Source organism: Prionailurus bengalensis, chromosome E3 (assembly GCF_016509475.1).
Source record: "Prionailurus bengalensis isolate Pbe53 chromosome E3, Fcat_Pben_1.1_paternal_pri, whole genome shotgun sequence".
In the NCBI taxonomy this organism is placed as follows: domain Eukaryota; kingdom Metazoa; phylum Chordata; class Mammalia; order Carnivora; family Felidae; genus Prionailurus; species Prionailurus bengalensis.
In genome coordinates, this window is record NC_057357.1 from 33,001,782 (window position 1) to 33,015,653 (window position 13,872).

At 56.8% G+C, this 13,872-nt stretch overlaps 1 protein-coding gene across 1 annotated transcript in view; it reads left to right on the forward strand.

The window, feature by feature from the left end:
* The first annotated feature begins 328 nt into the window (after positions 1–328).
* Positions 329–13,872, forward strand: part of EMP2 (epithelial membrane protein 2) — a 33,180-nt gene continuing 19,636 nt past the window's right edge. The window contains exon 1 of the mRNA XM_043560547.1: positions 329–631. The gene's annotated coding sequence lies outside the window, so the exon portion shown is untranslated. The remainder of the gene's footprint in view (positions 632–13,872) is intronic.

Consider the following 13,872-nt stretch of genomic DNA (forward strand, 5'->3'; position numbering starts at 1 on the left):
CGCGTGTATCACCACTTTCAGGTCTTCCAACAACCCTACAGGTCTCATTGTGACTCCCCTTTCCAGAAGAGGAAACCGAGGCAGGAAAGGTGTAGGAAGGACAGGATCACAAAGTTGAGAAGTGGGCCTGAGAAAGGGTTCTCCAGCAGGAAGTCGGATTCCAGATCCCTCGTTCTGAACCCTTACGGGAAGGTTGGAGGAGAAAAGGGGGGCAGAGGGACCGGAGAGGGGAGGGAGTGGAAACCCGTCCGGGCGAGCGCGGCGGAGGGACTCCTGGCTGCCCGTAGCGGCGCGATTCTCCCTCTTTCCCCGAACTGCGCGGCAGACTCCGCCCCAAACTTGGCCCGAATTGCGCCCGGGGGCGGCCGGGGGCCGGGGGCGCTCCCCGGGCCGCAGCCTTTCCCTCCGGCGTCCCCCCACCCGCCTGCCGCCGGCCCTCCCACTCCGCTCTCCGGGCCCCTGACATCACGCCCCGGGAGGCGGGATCCGGGAAGGAGGGGACGCGGGGAGGAGGCTCCGCGCCACCGCGAGGGAGGAGGGAGGGCGCGCAGTCCCAGCCCAGAGCTTCAAAACAGCCCGGCGGCCTCGCCTCGCGTCCTAGCCCGTCCGTCGGTCCAGCCGCCTCCGCCCGGTGAGTGGGGCTCGCGCCCGGGAAGCGCGCGCGGGGCGCAGGGCCACGTCGGGGGGGCTCCGGGCAGCGTGCGCCCCGGGAGCCGGCCGCGCGCCCCTGCGCGCACGGGACCGAGGGAGTCCCGCCGTTGGTGGGGGGGGCAGGGAGGGGCCGAGGCCCATCCGTACCGAAACCCCCGCCCCCGGTCCTCCGTCAGGGGACCAGGGCGCGGACCTTCCCCGTGCGCCGAGTTCGCCCCGCACCCCGAATTCCACCTCCCCACCCCCGGACCGCTTCCTGCGCCTTTTGCGCCGAGGCGGGCGGGAAAAGTTCGGGGAGGAGTCAGGGCGGCTCCCCTCGCCCCCGCCGACTGCACTCCCGGGGCTCTCGGAGTCCGGCGCAGCCGTTTGTCCCGGGAAGGTCCCGGGCGCCTCGGCGCCCCGTCCCCCATCTTACCGAGCGGCGGGCCGGGCTGCGCCCAGGCCGGGTCAGTGGGTACCCCCTCGGCGGCGGCTCCGTTGCGCCCCCCAGCGACGAGGAGCAACTTCCTTGGAGGAGCCTGGAGGCGCCGCTGGGAAGCCGCTTCTCCCTTCTCATTCTGGTTGGGGTGGGGGTCTTTGGGGGCCCCACCCATGGGTTCCAGAGAAAGTGGAGGCTAGAGCTCGAGTATAGAGGGACTATACACTCTCCAAATCCAGGGTCCTAAACACACCCCAAGGAGGCCCTGATTTGGGGCTCACATGGGGACATCATAAATGGGAGCCGGTTGAGGGTATCTGGACATGAGGGATACCCCGCAGAACAAAGCCCTCCTTCCAGGCCGCAGAAGCCACCCCTTATTTTTGGAACGAGACGGACAGCCCGGTATCAGGTTTGGGGAAAGTCACCCTGCCTCCTTCCAAACTCCAAAGACGACACGTGTGTGTGTGTGTGTGTGTGTGTGTGTGTGTGTGTGTGTGTGTGTGTAATGGAGAGGCAAGCCTGAAAAGTGACAGGCAGAGGAAGGGTGAGGGGCTTGGGAAGGCTGCAGCCCCAATCTTGTATGATCCCACTGTCGAAAGGCACCTAGGACGGGCAGATCCATAGGGCAGAAACAGAAAGTACAGGTTGCCAGGGACTGGGGCGGGGTGGGGGGTTATCGCTTAATGTGTAAGTTTTATGTTGGGGAGGGTGAAAACATTTGGGGTATAGACAGTGGTGATGATTGCATGACATTTGGGGTGCATTTAATGTCACTGAATTCTACAGTTACAAGTGCTTAAATGGTCGATTGTATGTATTTTTACCACCATTAAAAAAAAAAGTCTCCAGCCACCTCTGTACTTCCGTCTGAATTAGTGGAGTCTCAGAGGCTGCTGGCCATTGCAAGCCACCTCTCTCAGAATTTGGCCTCGGTACAAGGAAGTAGAAGTGAGGCTGAGGAAGAGACAGGAGCCCGGGTCCCCCTAGGACTGCGGGAGGGACCGGGATGGGAACTGAAGCTAATGGAGTGTTTGCGGAACGCCTGTGCAGCATTCAGTGCGCCCACGCTCTCCCCTTCTGGAAGCTTCACACAGCTGCGTCCATCCCTGCTCCCAGGTGGCAGGTGGGGAGAGCCAGGTGGGAGACGTTAAGTCAATTTCTCAAGAGCACTGAGCTAGTGAGTGCCCAGAGCCAGACTTTGAACCTCCCTCTCCCCAAGCCCTCCCCTTATCCACCTGGAAATGCCCCGGTGGGTTTCCTGGAATGGGGCGGGGAGGTGGGGGGGTGGGGAGACCCTTCTGGGAAAAACAGGGCCCAGATGCCCAGGGGGCCTTGGCAGATGCCAAGCCCAGAGTTGAGGGAGGGGCATGGGGTGGCAGGAAGACGCCTAACCTGTTTTCCCACTGAGGGATTTGGGATCTGCCCCCGCCAGGAATTGAGGGCCAGGAATTGAGGAGTGGGAGTTGGAGAGCGGGCCAAGTAGCCTGGAGCCTGCTGTGTCCCTGAAGTGGGGAAACTGAGACTCACCTGAAATCTGGGGACTGGTGTCTGGGGTGGAAGCCACGGAGGTGGCCAGCCTGGTGGGGAGGCTCGGGGGCTGCGGCTACACCACCCACCCAGCAAAGTGACACCCTGTCTGGCAAACGGGGCTCCGTGGCATCTAACTGTAAATACAGGGCACGTCCATTCAGTCACCCCTCCCTGGCTTCACAAGGCGCTGTCTTCCTGCGATGGAAGCAAACGTTTCACCTAGATTTCCTTTCTCAACCTCGCACGTACATTCCAGGTAGGAGCCGAAACCACGTGCGTGTGCGTTCAGACTCTCCATTTTACAGCCACAAGTGATTCATAGGTTGACTCAACTGGCCAAGTTTTCATCCCCTGGGGACTGTCCTGCCCCTCTGCGGCCTTCCTGGTTGATGGGGGCACAGCAGAGGCCAGCTCTCTGTCGCAGTAGACTCGGTCAGACGTGACCCGGAGGGGAAGTCTGTCGAGGCAAAAATATAGAAGTGCTTTTGCAAGGCCAGATGGGATGGCCATTGGATTGCTGGCTGGTTGATGAGTCGTTTGGGAGGAAGAATCCAACCACCCTCCCTGGGGGGGGGGGGGGCAGATAAGTGTGTGTGTGTGTGTGTCTGTGTGTGTCTGTGTTTTGTAACATGTGGCCGCTGCCCAGCTCTGTGGACAAGTGGGGCTCTGACACAGAGCAGGGGTGGCGGCTGCCATGCCCCAAAGGTAGGGTGGGGTCCCAGGCACTGGAGCAGAGTCCTTGGAGAAGAGGCAGGTGGAGGTTGGTGCCGGGCTTCTAGGAGGGAGAATCATCCCTGGACGTCAGCTTAGGAGAGCAGGCACTTGGTAGTGGCAGCTGGAGTGGGGAAAGGAGGCACCTGGCACCTTAGATGGACCGGAGGCCTGACTCTTGGACTTGGCTTCAGCTTGTCTGGGGAAGAATAGGGGTTGGGGTGGGGGTGGGGGGAAGCAGAGGCTCCCCTTTCTCGCCCCAGGCGTGATGGAGTTACCCAAGGCCCTGCAGGAGTTACCCAGAGTGCAGAGTGGAATCCTCCCCAGATGCATCTGGCTCTCGTTAGGGACAGGCCAAGGTGGGGGGGGGGGGAGTCTAAAAATATCAGAGGCAGAACTGCTACCCAGCGAGAGTGCTGGGCTAGTAACCGGATACCCAGGGTGGGGGCTGGTGGTGGTGCCTGTGACGCAGAGCTAGCGTAGCTCTGTTCCAGTCACTTGGGTTCTTCCAGGCAGCTGAGCCTTGGGCAAGGGCCTGGGAGGGGCGAGAGCTGTCTGCATTCAGGGCAGCCAGGAGCTAAGATGGGGAAATTTCAAGGGCGTGCGAACCTTAGAAAATCCCAGTTTGACAACTAGGGGACACCCTGACTTGCCCCAGGTCACCCGGCAGGTTGTCAGCAGAATCAGGAGCAGATCTGGGTCTAAGGGTGCACTGCCCAGGAACTCAGTGGCATCGGAGCCGTCATGAGGGTTCCAGGCCAGCTCCCCAGGATCAGGGTCCCTTACGGCATGTGCCATCCACCTGGGATGCTGAGTTTTCTGTGCTCATGTACTGATGGGAGAAAGGTAGACAAGACACTATGCCCAGGCAGTACGTCACTTCCCGCTGGGCCTTGGGTCACTCTCGGGCCCAGCCGTTGGGCTCTGGGGGATGTTCGCCCATCTTGGGGCAGGATGTAGGGAGAAGGAGGGGCTGAAGGAGAACCAGCTATATGAGTCCCTCCTTCCTTCCCATCTTAAGACACTGTTGGTTTTGTTCAAGAGGTATCTGCTGTGCCTAATGAGTAAGTTGTTAATGTGAATAACTGAATTCCTACGGCCCCCACTGTCCTTGGGAAGTGGAGCTGCTTTTGATCTAAAAGGGAAGTGAGGGCGTAGAGATTGCCCCAATTCCTGCCCTCTGTGGACAGGTTGGATGACCTCAGCTTCTAGAAGCTTCCTAGCATTCCTAGGTGGTGAGCTGGAGGAGGGGTCGCCGGGGGCGACATTTGGCATGGAGATTATCTTGAGGAATACGGGTGTAAAGGGTGTAAACTCCCTATCACCGTGTGGGATGTGGGGACGGAGAAGTTAAGTCCCTCACTGCAGATCGCTTCCCCGTAGAGAAGTCACTTGGAACGTTTCTGGTTCTGACACTTCTGATCACAGATTTATCTGGCACACGCCGTCAGTAAATACGACTCAAAGTCGTCTCGTTCGTCTTGTTCTCATGAATGCTTCTCACAGTGTGTCGTCACTGGCGGCACGCGAGTTATTTTTTGAAGTTCTGCAAGCTGAACGTGAACCAAGAAAGAGTAATCATGTCTTTTTGTCAGTTGGGGTTTCACATCAACGGCACCCAGACCGGTTCACAGATACACCGTTTGGTAGAGTGAAACTACAGTTGATGCTTTCAACTTTAACACGTTTTTAAAAAAATAATCGAAGGGTGTCGTGGATAAGCCCGGCTGATCCAGAGCAAAAAGCTTAGCCCCGGAGTGACTGCCGTTTGGGAATTGGCATCACCGTGGCCGGGATGGATACGCAGTTCACACTTCGGACGACGCCACCGATCCTGGAGTATCTGTGAGCTCTCCGCCCCAGCTTCGCTTCCGCAGAAAGATCCGTGTGTTTGGCCTCAGACCTCGCAGCCACTCAGCTTCCCAGGGAGTCTCTCCCTTTAATGAGGGTCCTTGTGCTGCCCGGATGACCTCAGACGGATGGGAGGAGTTGTGTGTCGGTGTAGATAGGAGTGGCTTGCTTGAACCGAGGGAAGGGCGAGGGAGCGGCTGGCTGGCCCCCTTTCATCTTGCTGGGTACGATTTAGCAACTCTGTGCAGAGAGCTGCTACAGGCAGAGAGGGATTTCGCTGTCTTCCAAGGAGGCTGCAGCCTGGTCCAAGGATGCTTGTGCCGGGACCGGGACAGAGAGAGAGATGTGGTTTCGGGGAAACCGGTGGTTGTGGTAGGCAGAGGCTTTCCTTAAGCCTCGTGGGACCGGAGATGGGCTCAGCAGAGTCCCTAGGATCTCCCCAAGCAGCGATGGTCCTGGGTGTGCGGGCGGGAGCAGAGAAGAACGGCGGACAATGCTGGCGGGATCCCACTCGAGGAGCAGTGTGCAGGTCGCCTGCCGTTCAGGGAGGGCAGCAGGGGGCACAGAGCGGGAAGGGGAGAGAGGGGCCGGGTGGAGGGGCTTTCCTCCAGATCCCCAAGAACCTGGCCAGGGAGGCGGGCATGATGATGTTCACACAGCCTTGTTGCAGTGGAAAAGGCAGAGAGAGAGAGAGAGAGAGAGAGGAGAGAGAGAGGGGGGGGGGGGGAAAGAGGAAGTAACCTAGAAGCAACCTAAATATCCATCGGTCGTTAACAGGACAGTTTACAGAGGTTAAAAGGAACGAGATTCATCTGTGTGTCCCTGTGGAGAAAGATCCGTAAGGCATTGTTATAGCAAAGCGATCGGTGGGGAAATACTCTTTTTGTATGAAAACCAACAAGGACTAGCGGCGTTTCCTGTGGCCTCGTATGTATCGTGTGGACGTAAGGAAGAGTGTCTGGAAGGACGCATCAAAATAGGTCTGGTGGCTGCCTCTGGAGAGAGGGGAGGGAAAGGAACAGCAATGGAAGGAATGGACACAGGAACCCCAGCCTCGTCTGTACCAAAGAGCATGTATTCATGCGCTTCCTCTGTACCTGAAGTTCCCTAAGTTCCGGTAACCCCGGGGCCAGGGTAATGGGGGGCCATCCAGCCCCTGGGGAGCGTTCCCTTCGGAACATCCCACGATGGACGCCTCGTGGGTGTAAGGGGTTTCCTGTCTGGGTGCTGTTAACAGAATGGGGCGACAGTGAATATTGTGGCCCCAGTAGGGCCATTATGAGAACCCCCGAAGGGTATCCAGGAGGCCTTGGGGAATGGGAGCTTTGAAGAGAATTCAGAGACACGTAAGGAGCCGCGGCTGGAGCCGTGTTTTAGGTTGGTTATCTGAGGGGAGTAGAAAATGGCTTGCATTCTGGCGCCATTGTCCGCGGCAATAATAATAATTACCATTGCTGCTGTTCTAGCATTTTTAAGGTGCAGAGCAGTTTCCTGGGCCACAGGCTTTGTATCCTTTATCTGATTTAAAATGAACACCGGGGCGCCTGGGTGGCTTAGGGGCGCCTGGGTGGCTCAGTCGGTTGAGCGTCCGACTTCGGCTCAGGTCACGATCTCACGGTTCGTGAGTTCGATCCCCGCGTCGGGCTCTGGGCTGACGGCTCGGAGCCTGGAGCCTGTTTCCGATTCTGTGTCTCCCTCTCTCTCTGCCCCTCCCCCGCTCATGCTCTGTCTCTCTCTGTCCCAAAAATAAATAAACATTAAAAAAAAAAATTAAAATGAACACCAACCCGGGATGCCTGGCTGGCTCCCTCGGTGGAGCCTGCAACTCTTGATCTCAGGGCTGTGGGTTCGCGTCCCACGTTGGGTGTAGAGATTGCTTAAAAACGGAATCTTAGGGGCACCTGGGTGGCTCAGTCATTTGAGCATCTGACTTCGGCTCGGGTCATGATCTCGCGGTCCGTGACTTTGAGTCCCGCATTGGGCTCCCTGCTGTCAGCACAGAACCCGCTTCGGATCCTCTATCCCCCTCTCTCTTCTGCCCCTCCCCCGCTTATACACGTGCGCGCTCTCTCTCTCTCTCTCTCTCTCTAAAAAATGAGTAAACAGTAAATAAATAAATAAACAGTAAACAGTAATAAATATTAAAAACACCAAACAACCGCCCCGTGAGGGTAGGGACTGTTATAATCCCCGTTAGTAGATGGAAAAGTGGAGTCTTAACATTTTTGCTTAAAATCACCCAGTGGCTGTGTTTTGGATTTGAATCCGGGTCTTGTGGACCCACAGACCCTGCTGCATTTGATGTATCCCGCCATGTCCGTCTTTGTGAAAACAGACATCGGCGTCCGCCTCTTGGAATAATCCCGGCCCGTCGAGCCGGGAAAGTTCCTTTGTTAGCACATGTTTTGGTGGGTGTCCCGGAGGCTGGCATCCTTCCTCCGAAGCTGGCCATCTGGGCAGGCCTGGGCCCCCCGCCCCCCCCCCCCCCCGGCCGTGAGCTTGCTGCCCCCCAGCCTGTCTCACGGAGGATGGACCCGCCCCTCCCCCAGGCCGTCTGGATTCTGTTTCAGGTGTGTGTGGAATGGCATTCTGGGAATCCCACTTTGGCCGGGAACCTGGAGTCTAAAGCTATCCATTCTTTCTGCTGGTCTTTGCCGAAGGCCAGGGCAGGTGGATGCGGGGACCCATCTGGTGAGGTCACGGGGGTGCCTCCGGCATCCAGCACCCAGCTCAGCGTGCAGTAGCAGGTGCTCGGGGACCCTCTGTCCTGGGAAGTGCTGAGAGAGGGAGTCACCCCGGAGTCTTGGGGCTCCATGCTTTCCAGCCGGCCCCAGAGGAGGATCCCAGGGGTGGGTGAGGAGCCAGCCGGAGGCTGCAGGGGGTGAGAAGGGAGGGGAGAGACTCGGGGGTGGGGTGGGAGAGATAGCTGGGGCCGGGACAGCTAGCCGTTCCCTGTCCCTCCCGTGGCGGGCTCCGCCTGGAGCCACGTCAGGCCCCGGATGGCACGGTCAGCGTCCATTTGTGTCAGAGTGACACGGGGTCACATTCTTCTAGGGCAGAGCCCGAAAGAAGCTTCATTGCCGCCACGCCCAGAGTGCGGTCTGCACACTCACAGGCGTTAGGAGGCAGTTTCTATAGCATACGGGCAAACGTTAGAAACTGTGATGCGCTCATATTTATTTAAAATTTGCGTTACTAAAATGTCCATCGCTTGGCCCGGGATACGGCTTTTCCTTTGATGGAGTGATACACGCTTAAAAACGAATCGACTCAAGCTCATGTGTTTTATTTATTTATTTTTTTCAACGTTTATTTATTTTTGGGACAGAGAGAGACAGAGCATGAACGGGGGAGGGGCAAAGAGAGAGGGAGACACAGAATCCGAAGCAGGCTCCAGGCTCTGAGCCATCAGCCCAGAGCCTGATGCGGGGCTCGAACTCACGGACCGCGAGATCGTGACCTGGCTGAAGTCGGACGCTTAACCAACTGCGCCACCCAGGCGCCCTGAGCTCATGTGTTTTAAAGACGGTTATGGGTCACGTGTGGCCCCGGGGGGGGGGGGTACAGAGACAGGGCAGAAATGATAATAGTGTTGTGTCTGTCACTGTTTCCCTTCACTCCGTGATATGCCCACCCCATCCCCCACCCGCCCCCAGATGCCGCGAGTGTTGGCTGCTAACACAAGCTCCCCCTTTTCTGGGCAATTTCGAGGACCCCCTCACCCCTCTGGAGACAGCCGGGAAGTCGTGCTCCTGTCCCCTGGGTCTATGGACCACACCCCGGGGCACCTGCCCAGCTGTGTCCACGACCCTGGCTGAGGTCCGCCACCGTCTCCCAGGTGGGGCCCTGGGGGTCTCCCAACGGTTTTCCAGGCTAGAGCTGATGAGCCTCGGAATATTCCTCTCCCTGCACCCAGAGGCTGGGTGGGACTTCCCAAGCGGAAGGAGGACACTGATCGTCTGGAGGCCCTCTTCTTGGAGATGCTTCCAGTCTCCACTCCCCCTCCCTTCCGCCTCAGGGCCTGCACAGGGCTCTGGAGTGGCCTCGCGCCGTCAGGGGTGGTGGGTTACCGGCCCCCAGTGAGCTCAGCCAGGTCTGCACACTGGCCTGTTCTGGACAGTCCGTGCAAATGGGATCGCGTGCCGCGTGGCCTTTTGTGTCTGGCTTCTTGTCCCTCACAGCACGTCTTCGTGGTTCTTCCCTGTTGCGGCACGTGTTAGTGCTTTCTCCCTTTTCAGGGCCGAATAGTATTCCGTCATATGGGTGTCACCGCTTGTGTTCATCCGTTCACGAGTTGCTGGACACAGGGGCTGCCTCCAGCTCTTGGCCGTGGTGAGTGACACTGCGGTGGACATTCAGGTACCTACTTGGACCCGTGTTCCCGTGTCTGTTGGGTGTATCCCTCGGCGTGGAGTTGCTGGCTCGGATGGTAACCGTGTTTAATTGCTCGAAGAGCCGCCAGCCTGCTTTCCAAAGTGGCTGTACCTTCTTATGTTGCCACCAGCAGGGTTGGAAGGCTCCAGGTTCTCTGCTTCCCCAGCTCGAGCAGGTTCCTGGGGGCTGGGGCCTCTGGGTCTGAGGGAGGACCCACCAAAGGTTCTGGGACCCGCTGACCCAAGTGAGTGGGCGGTGGGGGGGTCTGGAAGGAAGAGGCGTGTGCATGCTGTGTGGGCACCTGCCCGGGGTAGAGTTGGAATCAGTGCAAGGTGCTGTTTTCTGCACGACGCTGCAGTGACTTTCGAAGGCGCTGGACACGTTAAATGGCGCAAAATCACTCTGTGAGAGGTGGTTCCCTTTTTGATCCTCTTTCAACAATCCTGATTCCATCCAGGGAAAAATCTTAGCTGGCGCTGACACGTTTCATGCCTTTCCAACCTCGCTTTCCTTCTTCAGACGGTGCGTGTCTTCATTGTAGCCCTCGGACAGACAACAGCACTGAGCCAGAACTTGGGGACTTTGGCAGGGGTGGGGGGGCATTTGTTTTCACAATCAATCTCTATTTGTAGCAAGTGATGCTGATTTTCCACTGCCAGGGAGCCAGAAGATTTCTTTTAAAAATACGTGTATTTCTGTTAGCGAGTGGGTTTATTTAAAGACCAGGATGAAGTCGATTCCCAGAGTGGCACTCGAGAAGGTGATGGCAATGGAAGTTGGGAAAACCTTGTTCTGGAATGTAGGGCCCGATAATCACTGGTCTTGAGTGTTTCACAGAGGGAATCTCTTCCTGTCGTTTGTCCCCATCCCCTTCTCCCCCCCCCCCCCCGCCCCCACCCAGTTAAGGGGCGTGACTTGCCAACTCTCAAGTTAGCGAATCTGTATGGGCTGGGAACCCCAATGGAGAGCTGCTGGGTTAGAGTTCTCCAAGAAGCAGAACCAACAGGATGTGTATATATAGAGAGAGAGATTTATTTTAAGGAATTGGCTTACGTAGTTATGGAGGCTGGTGGGTCCAAAGTCTGCAGGGTGGGCTGGCAGGCTGGAGACCCAGGGAGAGGAGATGCTGTAGTTCAAGTCCGAAGGCCGTCTACTGGCTGAATTCCTTCTTGCTTGGAGAAGGTCAGCCTTGTTCCAGTCATGCCTTCGCCTGATTGGATGAGGCCCACCCGCATTAGAGAGGATAATTTGCTCTTCTCGAAGCCCACCAATGTAAATGTTAATCACACCCCAAAACACCCTCACAGAAATACGGTGGCTCAACCAAGTTGACACTGCTAAGGATCACAGCTGCTTTAGGGGAGGCAAGGCACATAGCATTATATAAAACAGAATCCCTTTTAAATCATTCCCTTCCAGCCTTCCAAGGAGAAAGTCTCAGTTTTGTGCCAATATGCCTTCAAACTTCCCAAACACTTGTGACATCCTGTTTCGGCAAGGAGACAGCAAGTTGGCTTGGGACCTGGCTTTCAGCGGCCCCGGTTTCTAGCTGGCATCTAGTAACATTGTTTTGTTTCCATTGTATTTCTTTTTCCCAACACCCTTGGTTAATGGCAGGCAACGCCGACTTTCCATTTGAGTCCTGGTACAAGGCTTCCTTTTATAAAGATGTAAGCTTAGGGGCGCCTGAGTGGCTCAGTCGGTGGAGCGGCCGACTTCGGCTCAGGTCATGATCTCACAGTTCGTGGGTTCGAGCCCCGCCCCGCGTCGGGCTCTGGGCTGACAGCTCGGAGCCTGGAGCCCGCTTCAGATTCTGTGTCTCCCTCTGCCCTCCGCTGCCTGCACTCTGTCTCTCGCGTTGTCTCAGAAATAAATAAACATTAAAAAAAATTTTTTTTATAAAGAGGTAAGCTTAGAAAGTGAGGAACTCACTAGTACCAAGGGAATGACGGGACCCACCTGAAATTCCGAAGGTGGTACCCAGGGGAAAGCGACGTAAGCACAGTGGGGCCGGTGCCCGAAACAGCCCCTCATGCTCCACGTTCCCTGAGCTGCCCGTTGCCATTTTTGACTTCTTTCCCCCCCCAGGAGACCGTGCGAGTGGTTGATTTCCGTGTGGAGGGTCCCACCGGAGAGTGGTGGCAGTGGACAGGACGAGAGCACCCTGGCTCTGTGGGAAGGGCTGGCCTGGGGGCGGTGGTTCTGAGAAGCTCCTTGACCATGATAATGGTCGTGGTTGCTGGCGTGCGTCCCAGCCGCTGCTCTAAGCACTCGTGCTGTAGTATCTCCTAGAAGGTCCTAGAAGGGAGGTGTGCCATCGTCGTTTTACCAGTGGGGAAACTGAGGCACAGAGGGGTTACACTGCTAGGCTCCAGTCCAGTCAGTCTGGCGCTGTTTTCTTGCATATTTTGCCCCCGTTACCTCCTGTTCATCTTCTCCCCTCCGTCCACCTCCCCGTGTTAACTCCCCTGGAGGTGCGGGCCCGGCTTTCCTGGTCTGGGGGCTCCTCGGCCAGGCTACGTTGTAGGAAGTGATTCCTGGTCCCTGACTTGGCGGCACAATGCATATACAGAAATGCCAGCTCTTGTCACTTAGGAAAGGTGACGGGCTGTTAACGTGAATGCCTCCGATCTCCCGGGGATTACTTGAAAGTCACTAGTACAGAGTGTTCTGTGAAGGCAAAAACGTCCCCAGCCTAATGGCTGTGAGGATGGGGTGACGCCCCGAATCTGACGCCGGCTTCGGCCCCGGCTGCCTAATTCGGTTCCACCTCCCTGCCACGCTGACATGCTGCATGCCTGCAGGGGCACCAGCAGCCCTCTCTGGGCTGGGGTGTGGGTCTGCTGGGTGGCATAATGCCAAGGAGCTCCTTGGATGCCAGCAGCCGGCGGTGAGATCTTTAATTGAGGGGCTCAGGCAGCAGTCATGGGCAGGATGACAGTTACTAGGTCTTCTGCGAAAGCTGCCCGAGCCAGCAGACGTTCAGCAAATAATTGCCGCGCAACCTTGAGCTCTGGGGATATGATGAGCGAGACATTGTCTCTGCCCCTTGAGGACCGAATCTGATAAAGCAGTGTTTCCACTGTAGCAGTTAGCTTCTGCTGTGGAACAAACCACTCTGAAACGTAGTGGCATAAAACGGAAACTGTTTACGGGGAAACCTCGCTTCACGAGCGCAGATTGTTGCCGAAACGTGCTTGTCGTCCAAAGCGCTCGCATACCAAGGCGAATTTCGGGAACGTTGGCCCGTTTATCAAGTTGAAATTTATTAGAAACGTTTGCTTGTCTTGCGGAACACTCGCCGTACGTGTGCCTCGCAATCCAAGGTTGTACCGGGTTTAGTTCGTGATTCTGCGGGTGGGTGGTGTGGGCTGGGCTCGGCTGGGCGCTCTCTTGGGTCTGTGGTCAGCTGGTGGGTCAGCTGGGGGCTGGCTGGTCGAGCGTGGTCTTTGCCGGAAAGGCTGATCTCTGCCCCGTGCAGTCTCCTGCCCTCCAGCTTGTTCATGTGGTAGCTGAGCAGAGAGAGAGAGAGGAAGTGCGTGAGGTCTCGGGAGGCCCCCGCTCCGCACTGGCACTGCGTCCCTTCCACTGCCTTTTCTTGATAGAAGAAATCACAGGGGCAGCCAGGGTTCAGTGGGTGGGGAAATAGATTCCACCTCTTAAAGGGAGGAGACGAGTTGCAAAAATTTTGTTAAAATCGTGTGTGCTTCTGAACATGAGGGATGCTGGTCTGCCTTTTTATATTCTTGTGATGTCTTGCCTGGTTTTGGAATCGGGGTAATTCAGGCCTCCAAGGATGAGTGTGTGTGTGTGGGGGGGATGTCGGAGGTTGGGGGGGGGCGGGTTCCCTCTTCTTTGGTTTCATTCGGTCGGTGTTATCCTTTCTTGAGTGTTTGGCAGAATTCACGAAGGAAGCCATCTAGGCCCGGAGTTTTATCTTTGGGAAGGGGCTCCAGGCCCTTGATAAATATTTCTTCTTCCTTCTGTTAGCAAACTTGAAAAGAAAAGTCTAGGTCCGTTTCTTTTTCTTAGCTGTTCAGCTCCTTGAACTCTGTCTCGTTCAGTCATTCCCTCCGTACCTATTTACTGAGCACCATCGACAAAGCAGGCACTGTTCTAAGTGCTGGGAGGGCCATCTGCACCACACATAGGGTCCCTGACGCCGTCACGGAGGAGAGCGAGAACGCCCAGGTAATCAGGTGCATTGTGGCATCAGGCCGCGGCAGGTGCCGTGGGAGAAAGATAAAGAAGGGCTGTAATGTACGTCACTAAGATTGTCCTCAGCAAGTTTGCCTGTGTTTTTTTTAACGTCTATTTTATTTTTGAGAGAGAGC